This window comes from Sus scrofa, chromosome 3, assembly GCF_054392235.1.
Source record: "Sus scrofa isolate SSC_HxYL_T2T_F1_AM1 chromosome 3, Sscrofa_HxYL_maternal_Yorkshire_Landrace_v2.0, whole genome shotgun sequence".
In the NCBI taxonomy this organism is placed as follows: Eukaryota; Metazoa; Chordata; class Mammalia; order Artiodactyla; family Suidae; genus Sus; species Sus scrofa.
The window spans coordinates 121443103-121469742 of record NC_139385.1 but is presented as its reverse complement, the minus strand read 5'-3'; the positions used below and the strand labels follow the sequence as shown (position 1 = coordinate 121469742).

Genomic DNA, 26640 nt, shown 5'->3' with positions numbered 1-26640 from the left:
TGCTAGTCGGATTCCTTTCCGCTGAGCCACAATGGGAACTCCCACGTTCTCTTCCACTGGCTTCCACTGTCCCAGAAGTACTGAAACGGAGTTTTAACTAAAGAACAAGCCCCCTTGGCTAAGAAGGCCGCTATGCAGCCTTTCCAGCTGTGCTCATCACTATACCACCCTTCTTGCAATAATGTAACAACTGTGTGCCCTCTGTCCAAGCCAGCAGCCCTGCTAATCATGTACCCAGCATTGCTTATCAGTTCCGCTTCTACAACCTTGCTTGCTCAGTTTCTTAGGGAGGAACACTGTCTGCTTGGGGATAGGGGGAGGTCCGGGATGCTTACATGGGAAAATCAAGACCTTACTGAGAACAAAGACCTGGTGCTCAGACTCTGAGGTGACTCTTCTGAGCCCCCACCGGTGCTAAATAAACCTTGCTTTTCCATATCTCCGAGTGCTGTTTGTCTCCTTCAGTTGCCACGGTTTTTGCAGTTTCCAACAGTATGAAGGAAGATCTTAAGTGTCGCAGGTTTTAGTGGCAAGCCAGATGGATACCCCTCCCTCCCCTACCCACCACCCCACCTGATCTTGCTTTCAGGAAGCGGCTTGCAGGGCAGATAACCACTTATTCAACGAGCAGACCCGTCTCTACAAGCAGAGGTGAGGGACCCTGCGGCCTCACAAACCAGGGGGGCCGCCAAACAGTAGAGGCCTGCAGGCCACCAACGCCTGGGTGAGCACCTCTGCTCAGATGTGTGCATCAAACCGCACCAGCCGCTCTGGCCAAATACAGAGAGGAAGATGCTTGGACCCTCACAACACCGAATGTTCTAGAACGGTCCTCCCAGGCAACTTGCATGCCTCAGACCTGTCTGCCTCAGAAGACGAGGTCTCTCCCTGAGGAGAGCCAGCCGACTCACCTCCACTCGGCCCCTGCGCCTTTCTGACTTCGTGAAGCCACTGCTCCCTTGGGGCTGGTCGACCCCCTCCCCAGCGACCTGCCCTCCGCTGACCCGGAAGCAGACGTGCACCCGTCGCGAGACCCGCAAGACCCGCGAGACCCGCGAGACCCGCGAGACCCGCGAGACCCTTGCCCACCAGGACCTGCACCCGCCCCTCCCCCCACCTCGCCCGGCTGTCACCTGGGTGGGAGCTTCCCTGAGGGACCCTCCTGAGGGCAGCCAGTGTCGTGGAGACCGCGGGTGGTGGACACGTCCCTGTCTCCTGTGGAAAGAGCAGAGCACAGGTCCTCTCAGGCAGTGAACGACGCTTCAGTGTCAGCGCTTCTGCAAACCTGAGCCAGGCAGCCCCGTAACCCTTCTGTGAGTACAAAACCGAGGGCACTGGGGGCAGGGGACGTTATTCCAGCAGCGTTACTACATTCCTATCGAGGAATGATCAGGAAGAGCTGTAGAACTGGTCAAAGGCGGAGCATGGCAGTGCGGGGTGGGGGTGGGGGACCTCGAAATTTAACTTGCATGCATGGGACTTTGGATCCACAGGACAGGAGGAAAGTGAGAAGCCCTGGGAAGTTTCTTTATGTGGACTCACTAGGGCTAATGTAGCAGGTCCCAGTGTGAATGCACCCTCGACTCCGACCCCTCTCCCACCTTCCCACCCCAACGACACAGCAGTCCCCTCTGCTCACCATCCTCAGTGGCAAAGTGGATGCAACAGCTGTCATAGTTTTTAATGTGCGGGTTCAGAAATATCGTGTCCTTTTACCATTTCCTTTTGAAACCGTTTGTAGTATCTTTTATCAAAATCATGTGACGTTTCTTTCCAGTATACCCAGTTTAAATTGTAGAAAGATCCAGAGAATCTCAGATCTAAGACTTAGTGTGTTTTCTCTTAAACAACAGGTTAAAATTTGTAGCTCCTTGTCCAGATGCAAAAGGAAAATACATGAAGCAGCTTTTACATTGGTTAGATAGATTTTTTAAATTTGATTTATATTTTTTACTTTTTTTTTTTTTTAAGGCCACACCCGCGGCATGTGGAGTTTCCCAAACTAGGGGTCTTGAATCACAGCTCACGGCAATGCCGGATCCTTAACCCACTGAGTGAGGCCAGGGATCGAACCTGCAACCTGATAGTTCCTAGTCAGATTCATTTCCACTGCGTCACGACAGGAACTCCTATTTTTTAAAATTTAAGAGTTTAGATGAAGTATAATTGATATTTAATCAACCTCACATATTTAAACTGTACAATTTTATAAGCTTTAAGATCTAGGTAGACCTATGAAATCATCCATACAATAGAGACAGTTAACATATCCAGCACTTCTAAGCTTCCTTGTGCCCCTTTGTGTTTTTTTGTTTGTGTATTTTGTTTTGTTTTGGGGTGTTCGTTTTAATCGAAATATAGTTGATTTACCATGTTGTGTTAGTTTCAGGTGTACAGCAAAGCGATTCAGTTATGCATACATATTTTTTCAGATTCTTTTTCTTATAGGTTATTACAAAAGATTTAGTATAGTTCCCTGTGCTATTCTTGGTTTGATATCTATTTTATATATGGTAGTGTGTATATGTTAATCCCAAACACCTAATTTAATCCCTCCCCCCCTCCCCTTTAGTAACCATAAATTTGCTTTTTGTGTGGGGCTATTTCTGTTTTGCATATAAGTTCATTTGTATCATTTTTTTAGAGTCCACATGTAAGTGATATCATATGATATTGGTCTTTGTATGGCTTAGTATGATCATCTTTGGGTCCATCTCTGTTGCTGCAAGTGACGTTATTTCATTCTTTTTATGGCTGATTAATATTCCAGTGTGTACATATACCACATCTTCTTTATCCAGTCTTCTGTCTATGGACATTCGGGTTGCTTCCATGTCTTGGTTATTGTAATTAATGCTGAAATGAACATTGGGGTGCGTGAACATTGAAAGTTATGGTTTTGTCTGGATAGATGCAGGATCATATGGTAGTTCTATTTTTAGTTTTTAAAGGAACCTTCATAGTGTTCTCCATAGTGGCTGCACCAGTTTACATTCCCACTAAATTTACATTTCCATTCCTCCCAGTATAGGAGAATTCCTTTTTTTCTACATCCTCTTTATTATTTGTAGTTTTTTGATGATGACCATTCTGACTAATGTCAGGTAAAACCTCATTGTAGTCTTGATTTTCCTTGTGTCCCTTTGTAACACCTCTTTTCTGCCCTTTTTGGCTTCCCCCTACCACTCGGGTGACCACTGATTTACTTTCTGACACTACAGATTAGTTTTTATTTTCTAGAATTTTTTGTAAATATAATCATACAGTATTGACTCTTTATTGTGTGGCTTCTGCCATTCTCTAATGATTTTGAGATTTATTCATGTTTTTGCTTGTATCAACAGTTCATTCCTTTTATTGGTGAGTAGTATTTCTTAAATAGATGCACTACCATTTATCTTTTCACCTATTTTTTTTTCCTTGTCTTGTCTAGGACTGCACCCACAGCATATGGAGGTTCCCAGGCTAGGGGTCGAATCAGAGCTGTAGCCGCCAGCCTACACCACAGCCACAGCCACAGCCACAGCAATGAGGGATCTGAGCCTCATCTGTGACCTACACCACAGCTCACAGCAACATCGGATCCTTAACTCACTGATCGAGGCCAGTGATTGAACCTGCAAGCTCATGGCTCCTAGTCGGATTCATTAACCACTGAGCCATGATGGGAACTCCCTCTTTTAACCTATGATGGGTGTTTTGGTTGTTTCCATTTTTGGCTAACAAATTAAGTTGCTATGAATAGTCTTTAATAATAATAATAGAAATATACAGGCAAAATATCATCTTATGTAAGTGAGAGACAGCAAATTGACTGTGAGGATACAATAGTACTTATGAGCAAGTTCGACAGCTCCATTGAAGTTTGTAGTGTGAATTTAGAGTAAGACCAATCAGTATGGTTTTGTGTATTTTTCCAGCCATCTTCAGCAGCATGAATATAGGCACAGAGAAGGCGGTTACATTTAACCAAGGTTAGAGTCTTGCCCTAAAGCAAAAAAGGGCAAGACCCTTGAGAGCGCATCCAAGAGAGGGAAGGATGTTTGTTGACCATCAAATTTGGAGAAGGACATGATTGTGTTTGCGTTTGAGTGTATATATAAATAGGTAGTTTTGTAATTATAATCTCAGCAAATATAGTTGATGAATTATGGTTTCAGTCCTTTTCTGTACCAAACTGCCAACTTAAGAAGCTCCCAACTCATGCTAAAAGAAAGAAATGTAAAAGAGAGCATGGGGGGTTTATTTGTATCATTCTGGGACATTCCAGAAAGGCTATTCAAACAAGGTCAAAGTGAATTCAGCAAAGAAGCAGGATGGGCTCACCTATATCCACCTTTCTCTCTGCCACTCTCCACTGTCCATGCCCAGTCTGTGAGAGGATAGATTTGTGTGTTAATACACACTGCAGGAGGACCCCTTTGCAGTTGTCTGAGCTAAGTCTGTTTCCACAATGAAAAGACACAACATTCACAAATACAGATAGTCTGTATAGAGTACTAGAAGAAGCCCTGGTCCCCTGAACAAGTAAACCTCGGCTCGGGTCCTAGCGTTCCATGCTCTAACAGGCAATCTCCTAACCTTGCTGAGCCATTGTTTCCCCATCTGGAAAATGGGATCATACTTAATCTGCCTGCTTCTCAGAGTTGTAACAACAACCTTATGCACTGAGAGTGGAGGGTATGTCTATCTCATTATTTATTTGAGCCCTTGTGTCTTGCACGGTGCAAGCTCATAGTAAATTCAGCCCACATTGATGGTTAAATGATAGATCAATTGACGGATGTAAAAGACCTTTTTTAAATAGCAAACATGACACAAATGTTAAAGAATATGCATTCCTTTTCTGACTCACACACCCTCCTTTCCCCACACTGGTAATTGTGTCAGCAGTCCCCCTGTGAGAAGCCCACCCTTCAACCTAAGTTTTCCCCAGGTCCCCCAGCCAGTGTAATATGCCCAGATATCCAATCAACCAACCCATAGTCAAGGACAACTGTGGTTCCAACATGCCCCAACAGAGTTGCGATCTCCTAGGCCCCCTAAGTCACAGTAACTCCCAACATCTCCCACCAGTCTCACAAGGCCATCCCTCACACTGAAGCCTCCCGCTGTGGGTCTCTGGAAATATCTAATAGGCCTGATCCCCTAAAAGCTCTGCCTAGTCAGACAAGTCTCACTCAGGATCTCACCTTTTCCAGCTCAGCCCAGCTCCTCAGCCCCCTTTTAGTCCCACTTCAGCCCAGGACTAAACTCTTTTTAGACAAACCCTGCTTCACCCTCCTGACAGATGGTAGAAGAAGTGGAAACTGGTGGCAGTAGCCAAATTATTAGTCCCTTCACCTTTACCTTTTAGCAACTCTAAAAGTGATGTCATGGGGTAGCCTCAGAGTAAACCAGAACAAATTTCCCAAAATACTATCCTTGCCAGCACTCATCAGGTGAACATGACAAAGGTGGGGGGTAGACGGGAGCAGACAAAAAAAAAACTGACTTCACCACTTATACCGCTTGTTAGCCATGTAATATGTTGCTTAATGTCTCCAAGCTTCTGTTTACCACCTAAAAGGTAAAAATTATAGTACCTTTTACACAGTTATTGGATGGATAACAGAATTGTTTTAAGTACCTAGTACAGTATCTTGCACTTTATACCTCAGTCAGCTTCAGTGTTCCTCCTCCTCTGACTCTAGGCATCCAGTTGCAGCCACAGCCCCAGACCTGGATGGAAGCCTTTCCCTCAATGCTTTACTCATGGACCCTCCTTCCTTTATCAAATACAAGAAGAAAATTAACATTTCCTGACACTCTAACCTTATCTGGCCCTTCTCTGAATCACACTGGGATGGCTCCCTCTTTCACAGAGGCTCAGAGATGTCAGGTGACTTTCCCAAGGTCACATAGCTCCTACAAGGCTTAGCTGAGTTTCAATCCTAGTTCTCTGGAACTCCAAATTTACTTTTTATGCTTCCCACAGCACTCCCCCTCAAAAGGATGTGTATGAATCAGAATCACAAAGTGGTTTAAATAATTATGCCACATCAAGGAAAAAAAGTCATCATCCAGGAAGAGCAGTTTACTCAGGGGACAGCTTTATCTTATTTCCAAATATCCATCTGTCCTTGAGCCTCCTTCTCTCGTCTGAGTTTCCCACTCACTCCACAAGGTGGCAATAGTCAACAAAGTGTAAAGCAACACATTTAGCAGGGATCCCTGAAGGAATCAACCAACCCCTCAGCCTTATTTGAGCCCCTGCAAGGAGTGATACTCACTGATAAGTATCCTAAAATATGCTGAGGAAAACAAACATAAGAATCACAACAGAAAAGTGCCTGTCATCATCTCTACCCCACGAAGACAAAATGGTATACTCTCAGGGGTGGCCTGCTGCTTTGTTGCTACATTAAAAGTCAAGTCAGGGGAGTTCCCGTCGTGGCACAGTGGTTAACGAATCCAACTAGGAACCATGAGGTTGCGGGTTCGATCCCTTGCCTTGCTCAGTGGGTTAAGGATCCAGCGTTGCCATGAGCTGTGGTGTAGGTCGCAGACGTGGCTCGGATCCCACACTGCTGTGGCTCTGGCGTAGGTCTGTGGCTACAGCTCCGATTAGACCCCTAGCCTGGGAACCTCCATATGCCACAGGAGCAGTCCTAGAAAAGGCAAAAAAAGACAAAAAAAAAAAAAAAAGTCAAGTCAGAAAAACAAGGGAAAAAAAAGAAGAAGAATGAGATAAGAAAAGGAAAGAGGGAAAATAAAGACGAAAAAGATGAGCAAACAATAAAGGAACAGAGGCAGGGTTAATGGTCAAGGAAAGTGAGAAAGAAAGAGAAAAGAATGTTTGTTTTGAATATGACAACCTTACATTTCTAGCAACCCAGGTCAGGGCATGTAGGAAATCAGAGACAAAACAGTTACTGGGCAAGAGTCACACAGCAGTCAAGGCAGAATCACCATTTGTGCTGAACTACCTTTCAGCTACTAGGCATCACTGGGTCACTGAATCCACACTAACTGCATAGGTCTCTAGGATCAAAGACACACAGAGTGGTAGAGTTAAAACTGACCCTGGGACCACTATTTCCAGGAAGATGGACTGGATATATTTTTCTTGCTAAGTATAAATAAAACCGCAGACATTAAAATAAACATAAGAAACTCAAAAAGTTAGAAGATCCAGACAGGCTACGGACCTCAGGACACGAGAAACTGCACAATGGTGAGTTCTCTAAGTTTTCTTTGCCTCAAAATTGGATATTAGAGAAGTTAGCAACCTGGAAATGCCAATAAGTGCAAAAACAAAAACAAAAACAGGAGTTCCCATCGTGGCTCAGCACTTAACGAGTCTGACTAGGAACCATGAGGTTGCAGGTTCAATCCCTGGCCTCGCTCAGTGGGCTAAGGATCTGGTGTTGCCGTGAGCTGTGGTGTAGATTGCAGACATGGCTCAGATGTGGTATTGCTGTGGCTCTGGCGTAGGCTGGCGGCTACAGCTCCAATGCAACCCCTAGCCTGGGAACCTCCATATGCCGCAGGTGCAGCCTAGAAAAGACAAAACAAAAAACCAAACCTCAAAGAAAAGTCTATTATTTCTTGCCAAAGGACCAGGAAAGGGGAAGTCCAGCAAGACAGAAAATTTTTAGACAAAAACCACTCAACTCCAAACAAACACCACAAAAAAGTTGTGGCCATCCCCCACTACACCCTCACCAGTAAAGGCTGAATGGAGAGCCTAGATTTCCACTTCTTCCAGGATGTGATAAGTCATCCCCAACTCCCTTCCAACCCCTGACCCACAACTGGTATGGAATCAGAAGAAGCCAGGTGGGAAGCTGGGATTTTCATTCCTGCTGAGCAGTAACAAACATCCCCAACCATGTGGAGTGGTCAGTGGAAACTACATGCAGACATTGGATTTTCCCCAAGTAGCATCCCTCCCTTTCCCTGCTGAGGTGGTATTAGAGGCTCAGAGGAGACTGGGTGGAGATTTGGGACTTATACGACCACTCAGTGACAATGAAGCTAACCCCTCATGCCCCCATCCCCTGCTGACAGTGGAGGCCATATGGAGAACCTTAGCGCCCATCACTGTCCAGCAGTAACAAGGAGTCTTTCTCCCCAGCAGGTATCCACTGAGGCCAGGAGGAGAACCTGAACTTCCATGCCCACCTGGCAATAATAGGGCGTTGTCCTCCTTTCCTTCACCAAAGCAGTGTTGAAAAAGACCTGCTAAATACAAGATTTGAATAAGATCTAAGTTGCAGCCTGCCAACTTCTTATTGTATCCTTACATGGTGGAAAGAGAAGGAGCTAGCTTTCTGATCTCTTCTTTTAAGGCCACAAAACTCATTCATAAGGCTCCACCCTCACGACCTAATTACCCCCCAAAGGCCTCACCTCCTAATCCCACCACACTGAGGATTACATTTCAACATAAGAATTTTAGAGGGACACATTCAATCCATAACATCTCCTCCAAGAAGAGGAGGAATAATCTCCTCCAGATATTTCCACATATAGATATCTGAACTCTGTGAACCTTCTCAATTATTGTAGCTAGGACTCTGGTGTCCAGAATGACCAAAACCTGGGAAGTTCGATTTTATAGGGAACCTGTGTTATTTGGCTGTTTCCAAGGCACAGAATGAGCAGGCTAGGGTCCTCATTATACTTCACCCTCTTGGTCAATGCAATGGCCATGGACCATGGCCAGGTCAGTCAAAGTTCCTTCCTGGGATTTTTCATATAGTAATTGAGAAAGTCTAGTATCTCAGGTTATAAAATATGGTAGATTATATTTTTCAAAGATGCCCACAACGTCTCCCAGACTTTAGTTCTTTTTACAATGTGACTTTTTTACTCCTCCTATTGAGAAATGGGGCTTATGTTCCCTCTCCTTGAATCTGGGTATGTTTTGGACTACAGTGGAACTAATGCTTTGTGGTATCCGAGGCCCTGTAAAAAAAAAGCTAATGTGCCTTCCATCTGGCTCTTTTTGTATACTTATCTTAGAACCCAGCCACTATGCTGTGAGGAAGCTTAAGCAGTCACATGGAGCGGTCATGAACAGGTGTTCTGGCTGACAGCCTCACTGAGGTCTTAGGCAACAGTTAACATCAATCACCAGACAAGTAGGTGACGTCTCCCTCAGACGGTTCCAGATCCCAGCTGTCAAGTCACTCTTAGTCTTTGAGCCCCAGCTTAAAGACTAAAGATGAGAATCCTACCCAAATAATAGATGAGAATAGTAATAATTATTATAGATTCATGCGCAGAATAAATTGCTATTGTTATATTAAGCCACCAAGTTTAGGGTGACCAGTAATATAGCAATAAATAAATGAAACATGGAACTTGATAATAAGAATTTGAAATTTACAGCAGCCATGTCCACTATATGAAGATAATTTATTGGTAATAGGAGAGAATAATGCCAAACAGAGATAAAAGTGAAGAAAGAAAGAGACTGGGTTCCAATGATGACTGAGTCCTCAAATCCAGTTCCCAAGGTCCTCAGATCCTCGCCTGCTTCTGCAGCTTTTCCACTCACATTATGAGCTACCTATTCCAGTTTCCTTCCAAAAAATCTATTTTCTTACTTAAGAAGACTTAATTTGGGTTTCTACCACTATTTTCACAAAGAGGTCTTAATAACCTTTGTTTCCTTCATCGTGCATTCTGTATCGTCTCTATTCAAGGTATAGTGCAAAGATCAGCAGCATCAGCCTCAACTGAGAGACTGTGAGAAATGCAAATTTCCAGGCACCATCCCAATGCTATGGAATCTGTGGGGATGGAGTCCTGGAATCATATTTGAACAAGCTCTTCAGGGGATTCTTTTTTTTTTTTTTTTGCTGAGCCCACAGTATGTGGAAGATTTCAGGCCAGAGATTGAACCTGTGCAATAGCAGCAACCCAAGCCACTCCAGTGACAGTGCCAGATCCTTAACTTGCTTTGCCACAAGAGAACTCCATAACAACTCTTCGGGGCATTCATATAAATATTAAAATTTCAGAAATTCACTCTACATTTTAGCAATGCCTTATTTTATTATTATTTTTACCTCCCCTGAAGTATTGATTATAGGTTGATGCAAATGACACAAGATTTTAAAGGTCAGCTCCTGACTCTTATCTCTCCACTGCACCACTCATATGAGCTACATCCCAGGTGTGAGGTGCTGTTCACAGAAGAATGGATAAGGAAGTGTGGATGATGGTGATGCTATATGGGAATAATTTTCCCACAGATTATGGATTTGAAATCGCTTATTTATAACCATTTTTTTTTTTTGCTCTATAGCCCTGCATAGGTGTTGGGAATATATCTAAGTATTGGTATGGTTCCTCTCCCCAAGGTAATTAAAGCTCAGTTTTAGAAAAACAATATGAATAAAAGAATTTAATAATGCACTGTATGTAGCTCATGTCAAAAGCCAAAGGACAGATATGACCATGCATCCAGGATGCCCTTTACAATCACCACTTCAAATGTTTTGTTCCCTGGCCCTACACCATCAAAATGTCCTCCAGAGTCCAATTTTTGAGCATTCAAGCAACATTTCCCAGACTGTCTCACATCTGTCAACAGTACAAAATTCTCCATCCACATGTCCCAATTTTGGGTTCAGAAATATAGTCTCTATAGATAGGTTTTTAATGAAAGGAAAGATAAATTATCATCTAGTGGTGAAGCCAAGAAAGGATTTGCAGAGGATGTGAAATTAAGCTGGGTCTAAAAGGATGGGCAGCTTGGATTCTAGGGGAGAAGGGGGGAAGGGCAGGCAGCCTTAGGGTACAAAGGAACTAGGTGATCTGAGGATTGCTGAGGAAATGCTAGGAGGAGCCAGTGGGTATATTAGAACAGATGTAGAGGACAAAAGCTGGAGAAAAGCAAGGTGGGTATTGTGTTTGTCCATGTAAGTCAGCACTACAGGAAATGGGAGAGCAAGAGCTCATGATGAAAATGATCTCTGAGAAAAGTGATCCTGACAGCAGCACTTAGGATGGGTTAAGAGATTATAAAAGGACTCCTCTTAAGGCTTTGCTGTGTCCTATGTCATTTCTGTCCCATTCAATAGGGGGATGGCACTTTGCTTGTCAGGCTGTTAATCCCATATAAAAATAGTTCCAGATTTATTTTAACTGCAGTCTTGGTCAGTCACCTTCCCAGAAGTGAAAGTAACCAGTTTCTTTTACTATGTCCTTCAAAATGCTGACGGTCTCTTTCTAACTTTTGTGTATTTTATCCTGCGTCTTAGTCTCCCACCACCTCCTCTGCCCACAGTCTCTGCCTCATATGTGGTATTCTCTACCTGAATCAGTATTTAGAAAACTGTGGCAATGATTTGAGAGTGTTTATTTTAAAAAAAGAAAAAAAAAAAACAGCTTTATTTACTGCGTCTATTTAAAGCATACAATTTGATGTTTTGACATATGTATGTATGTGAACCATCACCACAATCAAGATAATGAATGTATACCTTATTCCTGGAAGTTTCCTTGTGCCAACTGTAGGGCATTTTAGCTGTATTTTGCTAGAAGAGTATCTTCCTGATGAAGCAGGGGTGATGAGAATAGAAAATGAATCCCCTTCGAGAAGAAACATGGACTCAATGCCTTAAGATAATTGCAAGAAGAAAGACCAGTGAAGGAAGAAATATGATTAGGTGTTGGGTGAGAAGAATTCTGGCAGACCTGTAAGTCAGGTGTGTCAGGCCAAGTCCTAGATGAGGCTCCAGGACCAGAAAGAGTCAGCTAAGACAGACAGGGACAGACACACACCTTATATATTGTAAATGAGATGCAGAGGACAGAGAAGCCAGGAATGGAGGAGGTTTGTGGGTTCTGTGGTTGGGAAAGGGAGGCTCCATGGCAATTGGGCACTACACAGCGTATGTTATCTCATTAGTTCTCATAGTAACCCTGTGATATAGTTATCATTTCCATTTCAAATGAGGAAATGGATCTTCTGAAAGACTGAGAAATTCTCCTTAGGTCATCCAAGGTAAGCAGTAGGGTTGTTTGCATACGGACAAGTCAAAGTTGTAGGAGTAAATGGAATTCACACTGGTAAGCAGGAGACACAGGTGTGTCCTTGGGCATCCCTGGACTACTCTCATTCCAGCCCTGCTCACAGTGTGCAGTCCCCAGACCCACATGCAAACCCATGGGTGCCACCCCAGACCTACTGAATCAGAGTGTCTTAGGCTGAGGTCTTCCAGCTGATCTTGAGCACACTCAAGTCTGAGCAGATCTGTTCCGTTCCTTTTTTTTTTTTTTTTTTGTCTTTTTGCCTTTTCTAGGGCCACTCCCTTGGTACATGGAGGTTCCCAGGCTAGGGGTCTAATCAGAGCTGTAGCCACCGGCCTACGCCAGAGCCACAGCAACACAGAATCCGAACCACATCTGCAACCTACACCACAGCTCATGGCAATGCCAGGTCCTTAACCCACTGAGCAAGGCCAGGGATCGAACCTGCAACCTCATGGTTCCTAGTCAGATTTGTTAACCACTGCGCCATGATGGGAACTCCCTGTTCTGTTCCTTTTTATACCCATGGCTTATTCCAAGTAGCCTGGGTCCACCCATACAAACTGTATCCAGGATATGGTAGACCTGCAGGAAACCTGATTAAACAAGGCCAGGATGTTGGGATTATCCATGATTTACCTTGCATGGTTGCCTTAAGCATGACATGATATCAAATATATGGACATATAATTGGCTTTGCAAAAAGTCTTTGTGTCCTGACTCCTACCCCTAGCTTAAAGTTATATTGCTCTCCTTACTCTGAAATATGTAAAGTTTGGATCAAACAAACATCTGCCCATGTTTGTCTTACTTTCCAGTCAGGTTGTAAACACTTCAAGGTAGATGCAGGCACAATGCCCTATTAATGTTAATTTGTACCTAGGGACTAGGACAGGAACTCAGCAGAAGCTCACATACAGGTATCATTTTTAAGCCAGTATTTATAGGCACTTGAAAAATACTCATCAGTATTTATAGGCACTCAGCAATGCTCATTTTACTAAATGTTTTATATGCATTATCTTATGTGATCCATACAACCACAATCCTATAAGCTGGATATTACCTTGAGGAAACTGAAATTCAACCTCACGTATAGGTGGGAAGTGTTGGAGGCAGGACCAAACTCAAGCCTGTGTTTTAGCAAAATCCCTCCTCTCAGCTAGTACAGTGTAGGACTCCCACATTCTTTGTATTAAGATACCATTATTCCTTATAGACCTTTCTATGAGAACCGGCTATGTCAAGTGCATAACATAATAAGTGCTCAAAAACTATCAGCTACTTTCAATATTCAACATTACATTTTAAAACACCTAATCAAACATTGTAGGACATACATACAATGGAATACTACTCAGCCATAAAAAAGAACAAAACAATGCTGTAACCTCCTCGTCTCCAATACTGTTGACTCCACTCCAGGCTCACACCTTGGAGACCTCTTTTGACTTGCTCAAAGGACTTGGGATCCAGTACAGTCCTTGAGTTCAAAGGACTTGGAATCCAGTACAGGAAAAGAATATCTTATGATTAGACTCTGACAGGAGCAACCGTCCAATTGAGTTTAATCCTGCTGCATGATCAGCTCTAGGGGAAGGCCACCATTCTCGTCCTGAGAAACTGATCTATGGTCTTCAAATTTGCATTTTTAATAAGGTAGTTTTTCAAACCAGATTTTTCCAGAGCCCATAATAAAGAAGATAAAAGTGGTAACAGTTTCTTTAGACATTATTAAATTATTCCATGTGTGGGAGTTCCCACTGTAGCGCAACAGGATCTGAGGTGTCTTGGGAGCACTGGGACGCAGGTTTGGATCTGATCCCTGGCCTGGGAACTCCATATGCCACAGGGCGGACAAAAAAAAAAAAAAAAGGAGTTGCTGTCATGGCTCACTGGTTAATGAATCCGAATAGGAACCATGAGATTGTGGGTTCAATCCCTGGCCTTGCTCAGTGGGTTAAGGATCGGGCATTGCCTTGAGCTGTGGTGTAGGTCGAAGACGCAGCTGGGATTCCGTGTTGCTGTGGCTGTGGCGTAGGCCAGCGGCTACAGCTCCAATTAGACCCCTAGCCTGGGAATCTCCATATGCTGCTGGTGTAGCCCTAGTCAAGACAAAAAGACAAAACAAAAACAAAAGAAAAAAAATTATCCCATGTACAGAATCAAATGTATAGCTTTTTAAGGAAACTCTGGATAGCTAGGACCCTCCAACAATTTGAAAACCACTGGGTTACTGAGAACCAGTCCAGCTCCACTGTTCTGTGGGTTAACAAGTATGGCTTATGAAAAGCAGTATGTCAGTCCTTAACTCAAATAAGGTTTTGAAAGGGGCTCATGATTTGTGGGCCTCATTCATTCAGTGTTAATATTTACTCAGATTTAAGGGGGAGGGTACAGATGCTTAAAGTGAAAACCAGAGTTGCTTACATACTACTTTCTCCATGAAAAAAAAAAATCCCTTGGACTCACTCACAAAACCCGTACATAGTGAATGCACTTGGAATCAACTGTGACCCACTCCAACATCATGCCACTCTGCCCTCCCATCTCTTCCTGCTCCCTCCTGCCAGCTTCAGCACCACAGTGTTCTTTTCTTAGAATATAAATTTAGCTTGGAGGAAGATGATCAGGGCGCATGACAAGTGTGCTCTCTGCAGGTGGAATGAGTCATCCGGCCTGCAGAGGGGCCTCTTCCCCCAGCTTGCTAGCCTGTCTTTGGCCACTCAGAGGGGCCTGGTTACACACACCTGAAGGGATGGCTCCTATAATTGTGTTGCTCACTTACCCAGAAAACCAAAGCTGTAATTAAATCAACCCAGAAGATGTTTGTTCCCTGCATTTAGCTTCTCTAACTCCAGTTAGATTTTTCCTCCTTTATACATGTTATTCACAATGGACGCATTATTCGGGCCAGATGGTGAAAATAGACCCACTCTGCAGTAAAATAGTCCGCCTTTCTTCTCACCCTAAAAATGCTTGAAGGGTTTCGAGCTGAATCTGATTATTTTTGCTTTTTAACACTTGCCATTTCTATTAATCTACTTATTTCTGTCCCATAAACAAATATACTTCACTTCTCTCTCAGTCCTCTGACCCACAGTTTTCCCCACATGCCTAGCACTTCCAGAAGGCCTGTTACGTACGTGATAGTCGCAGTATTTCTTTAGACAAGGGGAGAGCCTGCCATCTAGTGTGTAAAAGGGGACATAGGAGCATGAAAGAAGTCAACCAACCACATCTGCTAAAATACATGGGTAGGTTAGGACCTGCCAATTTCTGGCAACGAAGATGAAATTTTGTCATAGGCTCAAACAGACTGTATATATTAAGAGCTAAAGAAATGCTGTGTGCATGAGAAAAAACATTACTCTACTCTCTTCTGGTGTAGAGTTACCAACTGTCCCAGTTTACTTGGGGACATAGGGCAGAGGACTTTCAGTGCTAAAACCAGGAAAATCCTGAGCAAATAAGGACGAGTTGATCACCATATCTGGAGAAGTGAAATGGCTCTAGAAGCAGAAACTGTAAGAAAGAGACCTTGGGCATCTGACTGCGGACAGAAAACCCAGCTCGAGGATGTCAGAGGGAAGAGGTTCAACCAGGAAGCAGAGAAATTACTTGAAACACTAGCCAAAAATAATCTGGAATCAAGAGACTAGGCTGAGTTCATGGGATTCTCTCAGGGCCTCCAGACTGAGGGATCTCAGTTAAAAGCATCTGTTTCCTATCTGGACAAAAGTGGGTTCTGTATCTACTCTTACAGACCTGGACTTGCTGACCTGGGCAGTATAAATTGTTTGTATAAATCCCTAATATAGCCTCATTGCTTCAAGTAAGTGCATTCAGTTAATTCAAGAAGTAAACCAGAACTTGGTGCTTCATGGACCATTTAGGATACCCCCAGTGAGCACGTGGACTTCAGGGTTGTCACAGACCAAACCCCCACAAGATTCATATGTGGGAGCCTAATCATTCTCAATGGGATGTTATTCAGAGGTGAGGCCTTTAGGAGGTGAATGTTTAGATGAGATCATGAGGATAGGGTCCCCTTGATGGGATTAGTACCTTGAAGAAGAGGAAGAGACTAACTCAGGAGTCAAGTCGGTGGTACAGCGGAAACAAATCCGACTAGTACCCATGAGGATGCGGGTTCAATCCCTGGCCTTGCTCAGTGGGTGGAGGTTCTGGCATTGCCATGAGCTGTGGTGTAGGTCGCACACGCAGCTCAGATCCCACGTTGCTGTGGCTGTGGCATAGGCCAGCAGCTGTAGCTTCGATTTGACCCTTAGCCTGGGAACTTCTGTATGCTGAAAAGAAAAAAGGAAAAAAAAAAAAAAAAAAAAAAAAGGCGAGAGAGAGAGAGAGAGAGAGAGAGAGAGAGAGAGAGAGAGAGAGAGAGAGAGAGAGAGAGAGACACTTATGCACACTCTCTTTATCCACACCAACCCTCCAAGCCATGTGAGGACACAGCAGGAAGACAAAAAGGCAGTTATCTACAAGTCAGGAAAAAGGACACAGCAGGAAGACAAGGCAGTTATCTACAAGTCAGGAAAAAGGGCTATCACCAGAACCTGACCATACTGGCACCCTGATCGCAGACTTTCCAGCTGCCAGAACTGTGAGAAATAAATATCTGTTGTTCAAGCCACCCAACCAATGGAATTTTGTTACACCAGCCAGAACCGACTGAGTCTCAAGTCAATCTGGGCTCAAGTTGTAGCTCCATCACTAACCAGCTATGTGACGTGGAACAGGTGACTCAACTGTTCTGAAGTTCAACAAGCTGTTGTGTAGGTTGGATGAAGCATGCACATAAAGCCCTCAGCCCAATTCCTAGCATTTGGCTAAGCACTGGGTAAACTCTGCCTATGGTTAACCCAGCAACCCAGAATCACTTCCCAGCCCCGAAGCCAGAGTCCTGGGGCCCCTTTTCTTTCTTCCACCAGACTCGGATTGAGCTTTTTTTTGCTTTTTTTTTAGGGCCACACCCACAGCATACGGAGGTTCTGAGGCTAGGGGTCAAATCAGAACTGCAGCCGCAGCCTATACCACAGCTACAGCAACTCGGGATCCAAGCCACATTTGTGACCTACACCATAGCTCACGGCAATGCTGGATCCTTAACACACTGAGAGAGGCCAGGGATTGAAGCCACGTCCTCATGGATGCTAGTCGGGTTTGTTAACCGATGAGCCACAAAGGGAACTCCGAGCCTGCTTTTCTATTTAAAGTGTTCAGCACTTACGTTCAAGTCTTGATTTTCTTCCCATCTAGTAATCATCATCTCCCCCCATGGCTGGCTGCTGATCGGGGATAACAATAGCAATTGTGGGGATTAAATGAGATAATTCATGTAAAGAGCCTAGAGTAGAGCCTGAGGTTAAGAGTTTAAAAATACTCCACCATTGTTGGAGTTCCCATCTGAGGTTAACAAACCTGGCTAGTATCCAAGAGGACGTGGATTGGATCACTGGCCTTGCTCAGCGGGTTAAGAATCCTGTGTGGCTGTGAGCTATGGTATAGGTTGCAGATGGCTCGGATCCTGTGTTGCTGTGGCTGTGGTGTAGGCCAACAGCTACAGCTCCAATTCGACCCCTAGCCTGGGGACCTCCATATGCCATGGGTGCAGCCCTAAAAAGACATGCATACATACATACTTAAAATAAAAATACCCTACCAATACTGTTATCTCACCTTCCTGTTCCTAGCCACAGGCCCTGTTCATTTCAACAGTTGCCAGAATTAAAGAAACAAAAGTTCAAGAGATTCCCTAAATTTCACTTAAAATCTAAGCCATGCTGAAAAGCTTCGAGGGCCTTCCTGGTTCATTTGTTCATCCATTCAGCAAAGTTTTGTGCTAGACGCTGGGTGAGGCAGGAAGGCTGCAGTGTGACCAGGACAAACACAGCCCCTGCCATCAAGGGAATCTGGGCAATAAAAGCAAATTATGATAAGGCACTGGGGGGGGGGGCTTGGAGGGCTATGGGAACAAGGAGCAGGACAAACTGTGTCCCTGGTGGGATCACTCACACTGATGAGTGAGGGATGCAGATAAGCATGAGTTCAGGCCAAAAAGGGGTCAGTGGGAAAGGTGAAGAGAATTCCCAGCCTTGGGAGAGATATCAGGATGGCCAACACTAGGAATCAGAGTTGCCAAATTCACCCTCTGCCAGTGCCAAAGTGAAACAGAGACAGAGTTTTGGGTAAAGGAGAAAAAGATAGTTTTATTGCTTTGCCAGGCAAAGGGGGCCACAGTAGGTGAATGCCTTAAAGACCTTGCCCCCTTGGAAGGGGTTAGGAGGTGGTTTTATAGTTTGGAGAGTGGAAAATAGGGTCATAGATAAGGATCAGGGTAGAGGCAAGCTTGCATTTATTGTCTTTCAGAGTTGGTGTTCAGTGGCCCAGGACTGGTTCAGGTGGTCCTCCTTCTTCCCAGAATAAAGAATGCTTCAAGTAGTTCTTCCATTTGTTGGGGGTTTTAGTTCTACAGAAAGGCTCAGAGATATTACGTACATTCCTTGAGGAGGAGCCAGGACCCTGCCCCAAGTCTGCACTGCTCCTCCCTGGTCTTTGCATCCCCTCCCTTCTCTGCTTAGCAACTGCCCTTTGGAACTTAGGGAAGGTCATGGAAACTGAGGCTTTTTCCCTAAAAACAAGAAATGGAAGACACACAAAGGCTTGTGTGCCTAGGAGCCCCACAGGGCACTAGTTCGGTTATAGAAGGAAGGAAGACAGAGAATGGAATGGTGTGGGTGACCCTGGGAGAGGAGGTAGGCACTAGAGACCTTAAAGGTCTCCATAAGGACATCGGGCTTCCTCCTGAGGGTGATGGGGAGCCCCAGGAGAGCTGGGGGGTAAATGATTGGCTTTGCATTTGAAAAACTTGCTCTTTTATTCCTAAGGTTAAAGTTGAGCGAACATCATCTATTTCTTTTCACTAAATTTTTCAGGGGAGGTATAATTAGGATAGAGTCATGGGTATGAAATATGAGCTGTTCAGGCAAATAAATCTCATCCCAGAAGTCTTCCAGACCAAGAAGTCAGACCTCCAAAGAGCCTATCAGGCAAGATGGCAGATTTTTTCCCCAGTAACTCACTAGTATGAAGGAGAAAGAATTGGGGTAGGACTCTGCCCCCAGGCCCCAGATGGTGAGGGTGGTTGGGAGCTAGCAGCCAGCCAGCTGTAGGGCCTACACATGCCTTCTTTTTCTTTTTATAGCTAGTCTTATTGCCAGTTTTTATAATTAGTCAACAAATCCAGCTTATTCTAACCCCTGTGTATTTCTTAAACCCTTGCCTTCTGTATCAATTGATCTGTCATAATTTAACAAAAACCGGCCTCAATGCTTTTGAGTGGGAATGGACGGATAGGTGGGGGTGTGAAGTTATATATAAAAAAGAGACCTCATTCTAGTCTTCACAGAACTTATATTCTTGTGAGGAAGCGGAGTGGGGGACAATGAATTCAGTAGGAGAGGAAGACAATGACAGCTTCTCACTTCATGGGTGGGGAAACTGAGGCTGGGAATGCAGGGAGCCATTTGCCCAAGAATAGGATGGAGTTGAAACTGACAGCACTAACGACCTGAACCTAGCCAGAACACAGATTAGGACTTGAACCCTCGTGCCAGGACTTAAGCCTAGCCTAAACCCAGATTGGGACTTAAACCCACAGTTTTAAATTAGAATCACTCACCTGATATTTGGACTTACTGAGGTCCAGATTCTTCAAGCCTTCACGCAGAAGGAATTCAGCAAGAGACAAAGTGACAGGCAAGAAATAGATTTATTAGGATAGGACGATTGTGAGAGATACAAGTGGGCAGGCAAGGAGCCTCTGCCCCCAAGATCTGGTGGGCTACAGCTTTATCATCCCAGGGGAGTGGAGATGGGAAAAGACCGCCTCTTCCTCTTTCTTTGAGCAGTAGCTCCTCCTTAGTATCCGGTGAAGTGTGTATTCAAATCAGCAGCAGGGTGGTCCTGAAACTCTTGCCCTTGGTCTGAATCTGAAAGCAGGCCTCATCCCATCCCCCATCAAATGACCTGAGGCAATTCTCGCACCTCCACTAGTCAAGCAAGCCTGCTTTGTTTTGATGGCTTTATTGAGCAATTATTTGGGGGGTGGGCATTGTCTTTTGTCTCTTTTTTTATAGGGCCACACCAGCGGCATATGGAGGTTCCCAGGCTAGGGGTCTAAACGGAGCTGTTGTCGTTGGCCTACGCCAGAGCCACGGCAAGGCCAGATCCAAGCCGTGTCTGCTACCTACACCACAGCTCACAGTAACACCAGATCCTTCACTCACTGAGTGAGGCCAGGGATCGAACCTGCAACCTCATGGTTTCTAGTCACATTCATTTCCGCTGCGCCAGAACAGGAACTCCAACAATTATTAACTTACAGAGGTCTTTCAACATCCCCTAGGTTCCCTTTTTATCCATGGCCCCTCACTGGGACTTCTGCAACTATCTGTGCCTACTCCATCGCTATCAGAGTCAATGCCAAGGCTGGGCCTGGAACCCACCAGACCTTGCTGGCTATTGCTCATACATTATCCTCAAGGAAAGCCTGGCTGTCTTCCCCTGCTCTGTGGGAGGCCAAAAGTAAGTCATGGGCCAGATTCTTAGCCGTAGTCCACCAGCCCTGCAAGCGCCCCCACTCCAGTCGTACAGACTTTCCCTTGGTTCCTCAAACAACCAAGTCCATCCCCATCACTTCTCAGTGTTCCCCCTTACTGGATGCTCTAACCTCCCAGCCATTAGTGGCCTCCTCTTCCAGGTGCAGCACAAATACCATCTCCTCTGAAAGGACCCCCCAGGAAACTTTTCCTGAATGACCTGCCCCTACCTGCACCCCAGTGAGTCTCTCTGCCCTAACATCTAGCTTGCCAGCTGCATGGTACATTAGCCACCATCTGACATAATCCTGTGTGGTTACTTCTGTCTCCTGTACCCCGAGCCCTGGCCCACAGACTCTGAATTCCAAGAGACCAGGATCTACTTGTCTGTTTACTGCACTGCTGTGGCGCCCCAGTCAAGGGAGGAGGCCTAGCACAAACCAGGCACTCAGTAGCTTTAGAATGAATAAATGAACGAAATGCTTTAAAAACAAATTCACATCAAGTAGACATGGAAATTATTATTTTAAGTAACTAGATTCCAGGCTGGAATAGTGGAAAGAAGACCAGGTTGGGCAGACATGAATTTTAGGAATTCCCTTGTAGCAGAGCAGGTTAAGGATCCAGCACTGTCATTGCATCTGCTTGGGTCACTGCTCTAGTGCGGGTCTATGTCCAGTTTCACATGCTGTTTTGCGTGTAGCCAAAAAAAAAAAAAAAAAAAAAAAAAGACGTGAGGTCCCTTCATGGCTCAGTGGTTAATGAACCCAACTAGGATCCATGAGGATGCAGGTTCAATCCCTGGCCTCGCTCAGTGGGTTAAGGATCCAGCATTGCCATGAGCTGTGGTGTAGGTTGCAGACGCGGCTCGAATCCCACGAATCCCACATTGCTGTGGCTGTGGTGTAGGCGAGCGGCTACAGCTCCAATTAGACCCCTAGCCTGGGAACCTCCATATGCCGCGGGAGCGGCCCTAGAAATGGCAAAAAGACAAAAAGACCAAAAAAAAAAAAAAAGAGAGAGAGAGAGAGAGACATGTACTAGATAGATTTCTTTTTTCTTTTTTTTTTTTTTTTTTTTAATATCTGCTGGTCAATGCACTGAAAATTCTGAATCTCAGACTCGTTTATTGCCTGTTGAAGAAAGAGGGCAGTGCCTCACACATCAATATTGGAAAGGTCAAACTAGAAAGTATATATTAAAATGCTTTGTAAACTATAATGTATAAACAAATATATTATTGTAACTTTTGTTGACTGACAAAGATGTACAACCTAAAAGTTGAGAATTGTGTTTTATTTGGTGGATATACTGAGGACTTAAGCCTCTGAGGGGATGTGCAAGAGGAAAGAGAGGAGCCAGGATACATAGGATTTTTTGCCACAAAAACTAGATTGTAGGAATATCAAAAGATTACTGTTAGTTAAAAAACAGACATCTCAAGTTAATGAATTTAGTGCTCTTCTGTATGGGAAAATGCAAGAGTCCGGGCGCATTCAAATCATTCCTTTGATATGCACCTTAGCTATCTTGGGCCAGTATCCTGCTTTCTCCATCCTGAATCCCCTCAGGGTGAACTTTGGAGGAGGGGGCGGGAATGGGTAGGGCAAGACTGCAGTGGCCGATGGCTTGATGGCAGCCACATCCACTGTTTATTATTATGGCAGATAACCATTTTCATCCACACTTTACAAAGGGAATTACTATAATACTTACTTATATATTACTTTCCCTATCCTATTTTTTTTTTTGTCTTTTTGCCATTTCTTGGGCCGCTCCCGCCACATAGGGGAGGTTCCCAGGCTAGAGGTCTAATCAGAGCTGTAGCTGCCAGTCTACGCCAGAGCCACAGCAATGCAGGATCCGAGCCGTGTCTGCGACCTACACCACAGCTCATGGCAACATCGGATTGTTAACCCACTGAGCAAGGGCAGGGATCGAACCAGCAACCTCATGGTTCCTAGTTGGATTCATTAACCACTGCGCCACGACGGGAACTCTCTCCCTATCCTATTTAAAATAGGCTTCCACTTAACAGAATCAACATTTCAGAAACTTATCTAGTACATAAATGGAATCATTTCTACAAATGAGGGCAGAGTACATAAATTGTGTCTATTCTTGGACCCTGTTGTTTTTCTTTCACACTTTGCCCACCTACAGCTGGCTTCACTTTTGAACAATCTTTTTTTGCCTGTTTCTTTTTGTCGGTATTTTGTTTTTGTTTTTTGTCTTTTTGCGTTTTCTTCAGCCGCTCCCACGGCACATGGAGGTTCCCAGGCTAGGGGTCTAATCGGAGCTGTACCCGCCGGCCAACGCCAGAGCCACAGCAACATGGGATCCAAGCCAAGTCTGCGACCCACACCACAGCTCACAGCAATGCCGGATCCTTAACCCACTGAGCAAGGCCAGGGCTCGAACCTATAACCTCATGGTTCCTAGTCAGATTTGTTAACCACTGCACCACGATGGGAACTCCTGCCTGTTTCTTTTTGAAAGGGCTTTCTCCTATTTATACCTATAATACATGTTCTTGAGAAATTTTTAGAAAACATTGAAAAGTACAGAAAAAACAAAATCACCTAACATTCTAGAGAAAACTGAAGTATGTATTTTGAAGTATTTTCTTCCAGATTCTTTTTTAAAATTTAAACTGCATGTGCCAGTCTCATTTTGTACAGACGTAGAATGAACGTGCTACATGTTAATTGCTCTGTTGAGCTTCCTGAGACCCTAATGAAAGAGGTGCAGAATGCTGGAAAAAGCACACAGAGTTTTGAAGCAGGAGATAGATGGGTCCCAGGGTGAGCAGCTATGATCTGTTCCCTGTGGACAAATAACTTCAAGATAAAATCTGGGGAGTTCCCGTCGTGGCGCAGTGGTTAACGAATCCAACTAGGAACCATGAGGTTGCGGGTTCGGTCCCTGCCCTTGCTCAGTGGGTTAACGATCCAGCGTTGCCATGAGCTGTGGTGTAGGTTGCAGACGCGGCTCAGATCCCGCGTTGCTGTGGCTCTGGCGTAGGCCGGTGGCTACAGCTCCGATTCAACCCCTAGCCTGGGAACCTCCATATGCCGCGGGGAGCGGCCCAAGAAATAGCAACAACAACAACAAAAAAGACAAAAAAAAAAGATAAAATCTGGGAGTTCCCGTCGTGGCGCAGTGGTCAACGAATCCGACTAGGAACCATGAGGTTGCGGGTTCGGTCCCTGCCCTTGCTCAGTGGGTTAACGATCCGGCGTTGCCGTGAGCTGTGGTGTAGGTTGCAGACGCGGCTCGGATTCCGTGTTGCTGGGGCTCTGGTGTAGGCCGGTGGCTACGGCTCCAATTAGACCCCTAGCCTGGGAACCTCCATATGCCGCGAGAGCGGCCAAAGAAATAGCAAAAAGACAAAAAAAAAAAAAAAAAAAAAGATAAAATCTGCATCCTGCTTGGATGGAAGATAGAGATCATTGATTTCTTATTCTTGAGGTCTAGGAGACCTCGGGAACTACACACTGGCAGAAAGGTTCCTCAGGGTTAAGAGAAAGGAGGGGCACCAGACCTAATACATCCTGTCAACTTCCCAGAGACCCTGGTGCTAAAATCCATCTGAGGGCAGGGCCCTGAGTCAGGATGATTGGCTGGAGAAACCTGGAAGGACTACCCCATACAAGTGCTATGAACGACCTCCAAAGCATGTGTTGCTCTCCTCTCTCTCTTCCTCTCTTGCTCTTTCTCTCTGTCTCTTTCTCTCTCCCCCTCCAGCCCTGCGCCTCACCTGCCTGTGCCTGTGCTTTCTCCGCTCCTCTCTTCTCTCTTTAAATAAACACTTACTTGCCTCACTACCCTCAGTCTCTTTGCCAAATTCTTTCTCCAAAGGGACAAAGTTCTGGGGATCTACATCAAATGGTTAGAGTACAGCATTCTCACCCAGAAGTTTGATTCTGACTCTGATTTTTGGTAGTTTGTAGATTTGGGGCAAGTTATTTAACAAAATAATAATTCCTACCATGTTGAGCGGTTGTGAGCACTCTATAAAATATGTAAATTGACAGAAACGTAGTGGCGCTCAGTAAGTTGTAGTCTTTATTAGTACTGTTAGCCATAATGTCTTTAGAGATGGCAGCTTGGTCTTAAAGCTAGAGTGTTTTTGTTTTTGTTTCTTTTTAGGGTCACACCTGTAGCATATGGAAGTTCTGAGCTAGGGGTTGAATCAGAGCTACAGCTGCCAGCCTACACAGCAACAGAAACACCAGCTCCGATTCTACACCTAGCTTTCAGCAATGCTGGATCCTTAACCCGCTGATGGAGGGCAGAGATTGAACACACATCCTCGTGGACGCCATGTTGGGTTCTTAACCCACTGAGCCACAATGGGAACTCCACCAGAGAGTTTATTTATTTATTTATTTATTTATTTTGGTCTTTTGTCTTTTTAGGGCCACACCTGCAGCATATGAAAATTCCCAGGCTAGGGGTCCAGCCAGAGCTGTTACTGCCGACCTACACCACAGCCATAGCAACACCAGATCCGAGCCATGTCTGCAACCTACACCACAGCTCATGGTTCCTAGTCAGATTCGTTTCCGCTGTGCCAAGATGGGAACTCCTCCACCAGAGAGTTTAAATTGAAGCAAAGTTGGCTGGAGCCAGACACATTGGGCAAGGATAGGGTAAAAACTCAGCAGTCCTTGCTGGAGTCTAGCCTTGTGTTTCCAGAGAAAACTTCCTGTGTCTGAGGCTTGAAAACAATGATCAAAAACAGAATATCAGAGTTCCTATTGGCTCAGAGTGTTAAGGACCCAGTGTTGTCTCTGTGAGGATGCAGGTTCAATCCCTGGCCTCACTCAGGGGGTTAAGGATCCAGCATTGCTGCAGGCTGCTGCATAAGCCGTAGATGCACCTTGCATCTGTGTTGCCATGGCTGTGGAGTAGGCCACAGCTGCAGCTCCGATTGGACCCCTGGCTGGGGAACTTCCATATGCCACATGTGCAGCCATTAAAAAACAAAAACCAGAAAACTATAGAATATCAATACGAACCAACAAACCCCAGAGCTGCCTGTAACTGAGCAGAACCCTATGGGACTTTCTCAGGACAGGCCCTTCCTCCATATCCTCTTCTTTACTCCTCTCTGAAGTACCTAGATAACAGTATCTGATGCACATTTCCTCGGTTGTTTTACAGATGTAGAAACCTCCGCCAAATGGAAGATGTTAACTACTTGATGATCATGAGCACAGCCAGGCCTCAGGATTGATAATGTTAATCCCTGTGATACCATCTTGTTACCTCACCACCAACCAATCACAGAACTGTGCACAAGCTAATCAGATACCCTGCAACCCCCCCCCTCACCTGGCCTTTAAAAATGCTGTGCTGACTATTTATAATAGCCAAGATATGGAAGCAACCTAAATGTCCATTGACAGATGAATGGATTAAGAAGATGTGGTGCATATATACAATGAAATACTACTCAGCCATTAAAAAACAATGAAATTAGGCCATTTGCAGCAATACGGATGCAACTAGAGATTCTCATACTAAGTGAAGTAAGTCAGAAAGAAAAAGACAACTACCATATGATATCGCTTATATCTGGAATCTAAAATATGGCACAAATGAACCTATCTACAAAACAGAAACAGACTCAGAGACGTGTAGAGTAAACTTGTGATTGCCAAAGGAGAGGGGGGAGGGAGTGGGATGGACTGGGAGTTTGGGGTTAGTAGATGGAAACGATTACATTAGAATGGATAAGCAGTGAAGTCCTACTGTACAGCATAGGGAACTATAGCCAGTCTCCAATTTCCATGATAGAAAATAATACTTTAAAAAAGGATGTGTAGATACATTCTCATGTATGTATATATTACTGAGTCACTTGGCTTTACAGCAGGTATTGGTGCAACATTGTAAATCAACTATAATTTAGTAAAAAAAAAATTTTTGCCCATTTTCTTCAGTTCACATTTTATTATTTACTTACAAGTAAAATGTTATGACA

The 26640-nt window shown here is 44.6% G+C and overlaps 1 long non-coding RNA gene across 1 annotated transcript; it reads left to right on the top strand.

Annotated features, from left to right (window-relative positions):
* The first annotated feature begins 359 nt into the window (after positions 1-359).
* On the top strand, positions 360-26640 carry LOC146404901 (uncharacterized). The gene is made up of 2 exons (XR_014842348.1): positions 360-1313; positions 25818-26640. It is a non-coding gene; the product is annotated as an uncharacterized LOC146404901 (long non-coding RNA).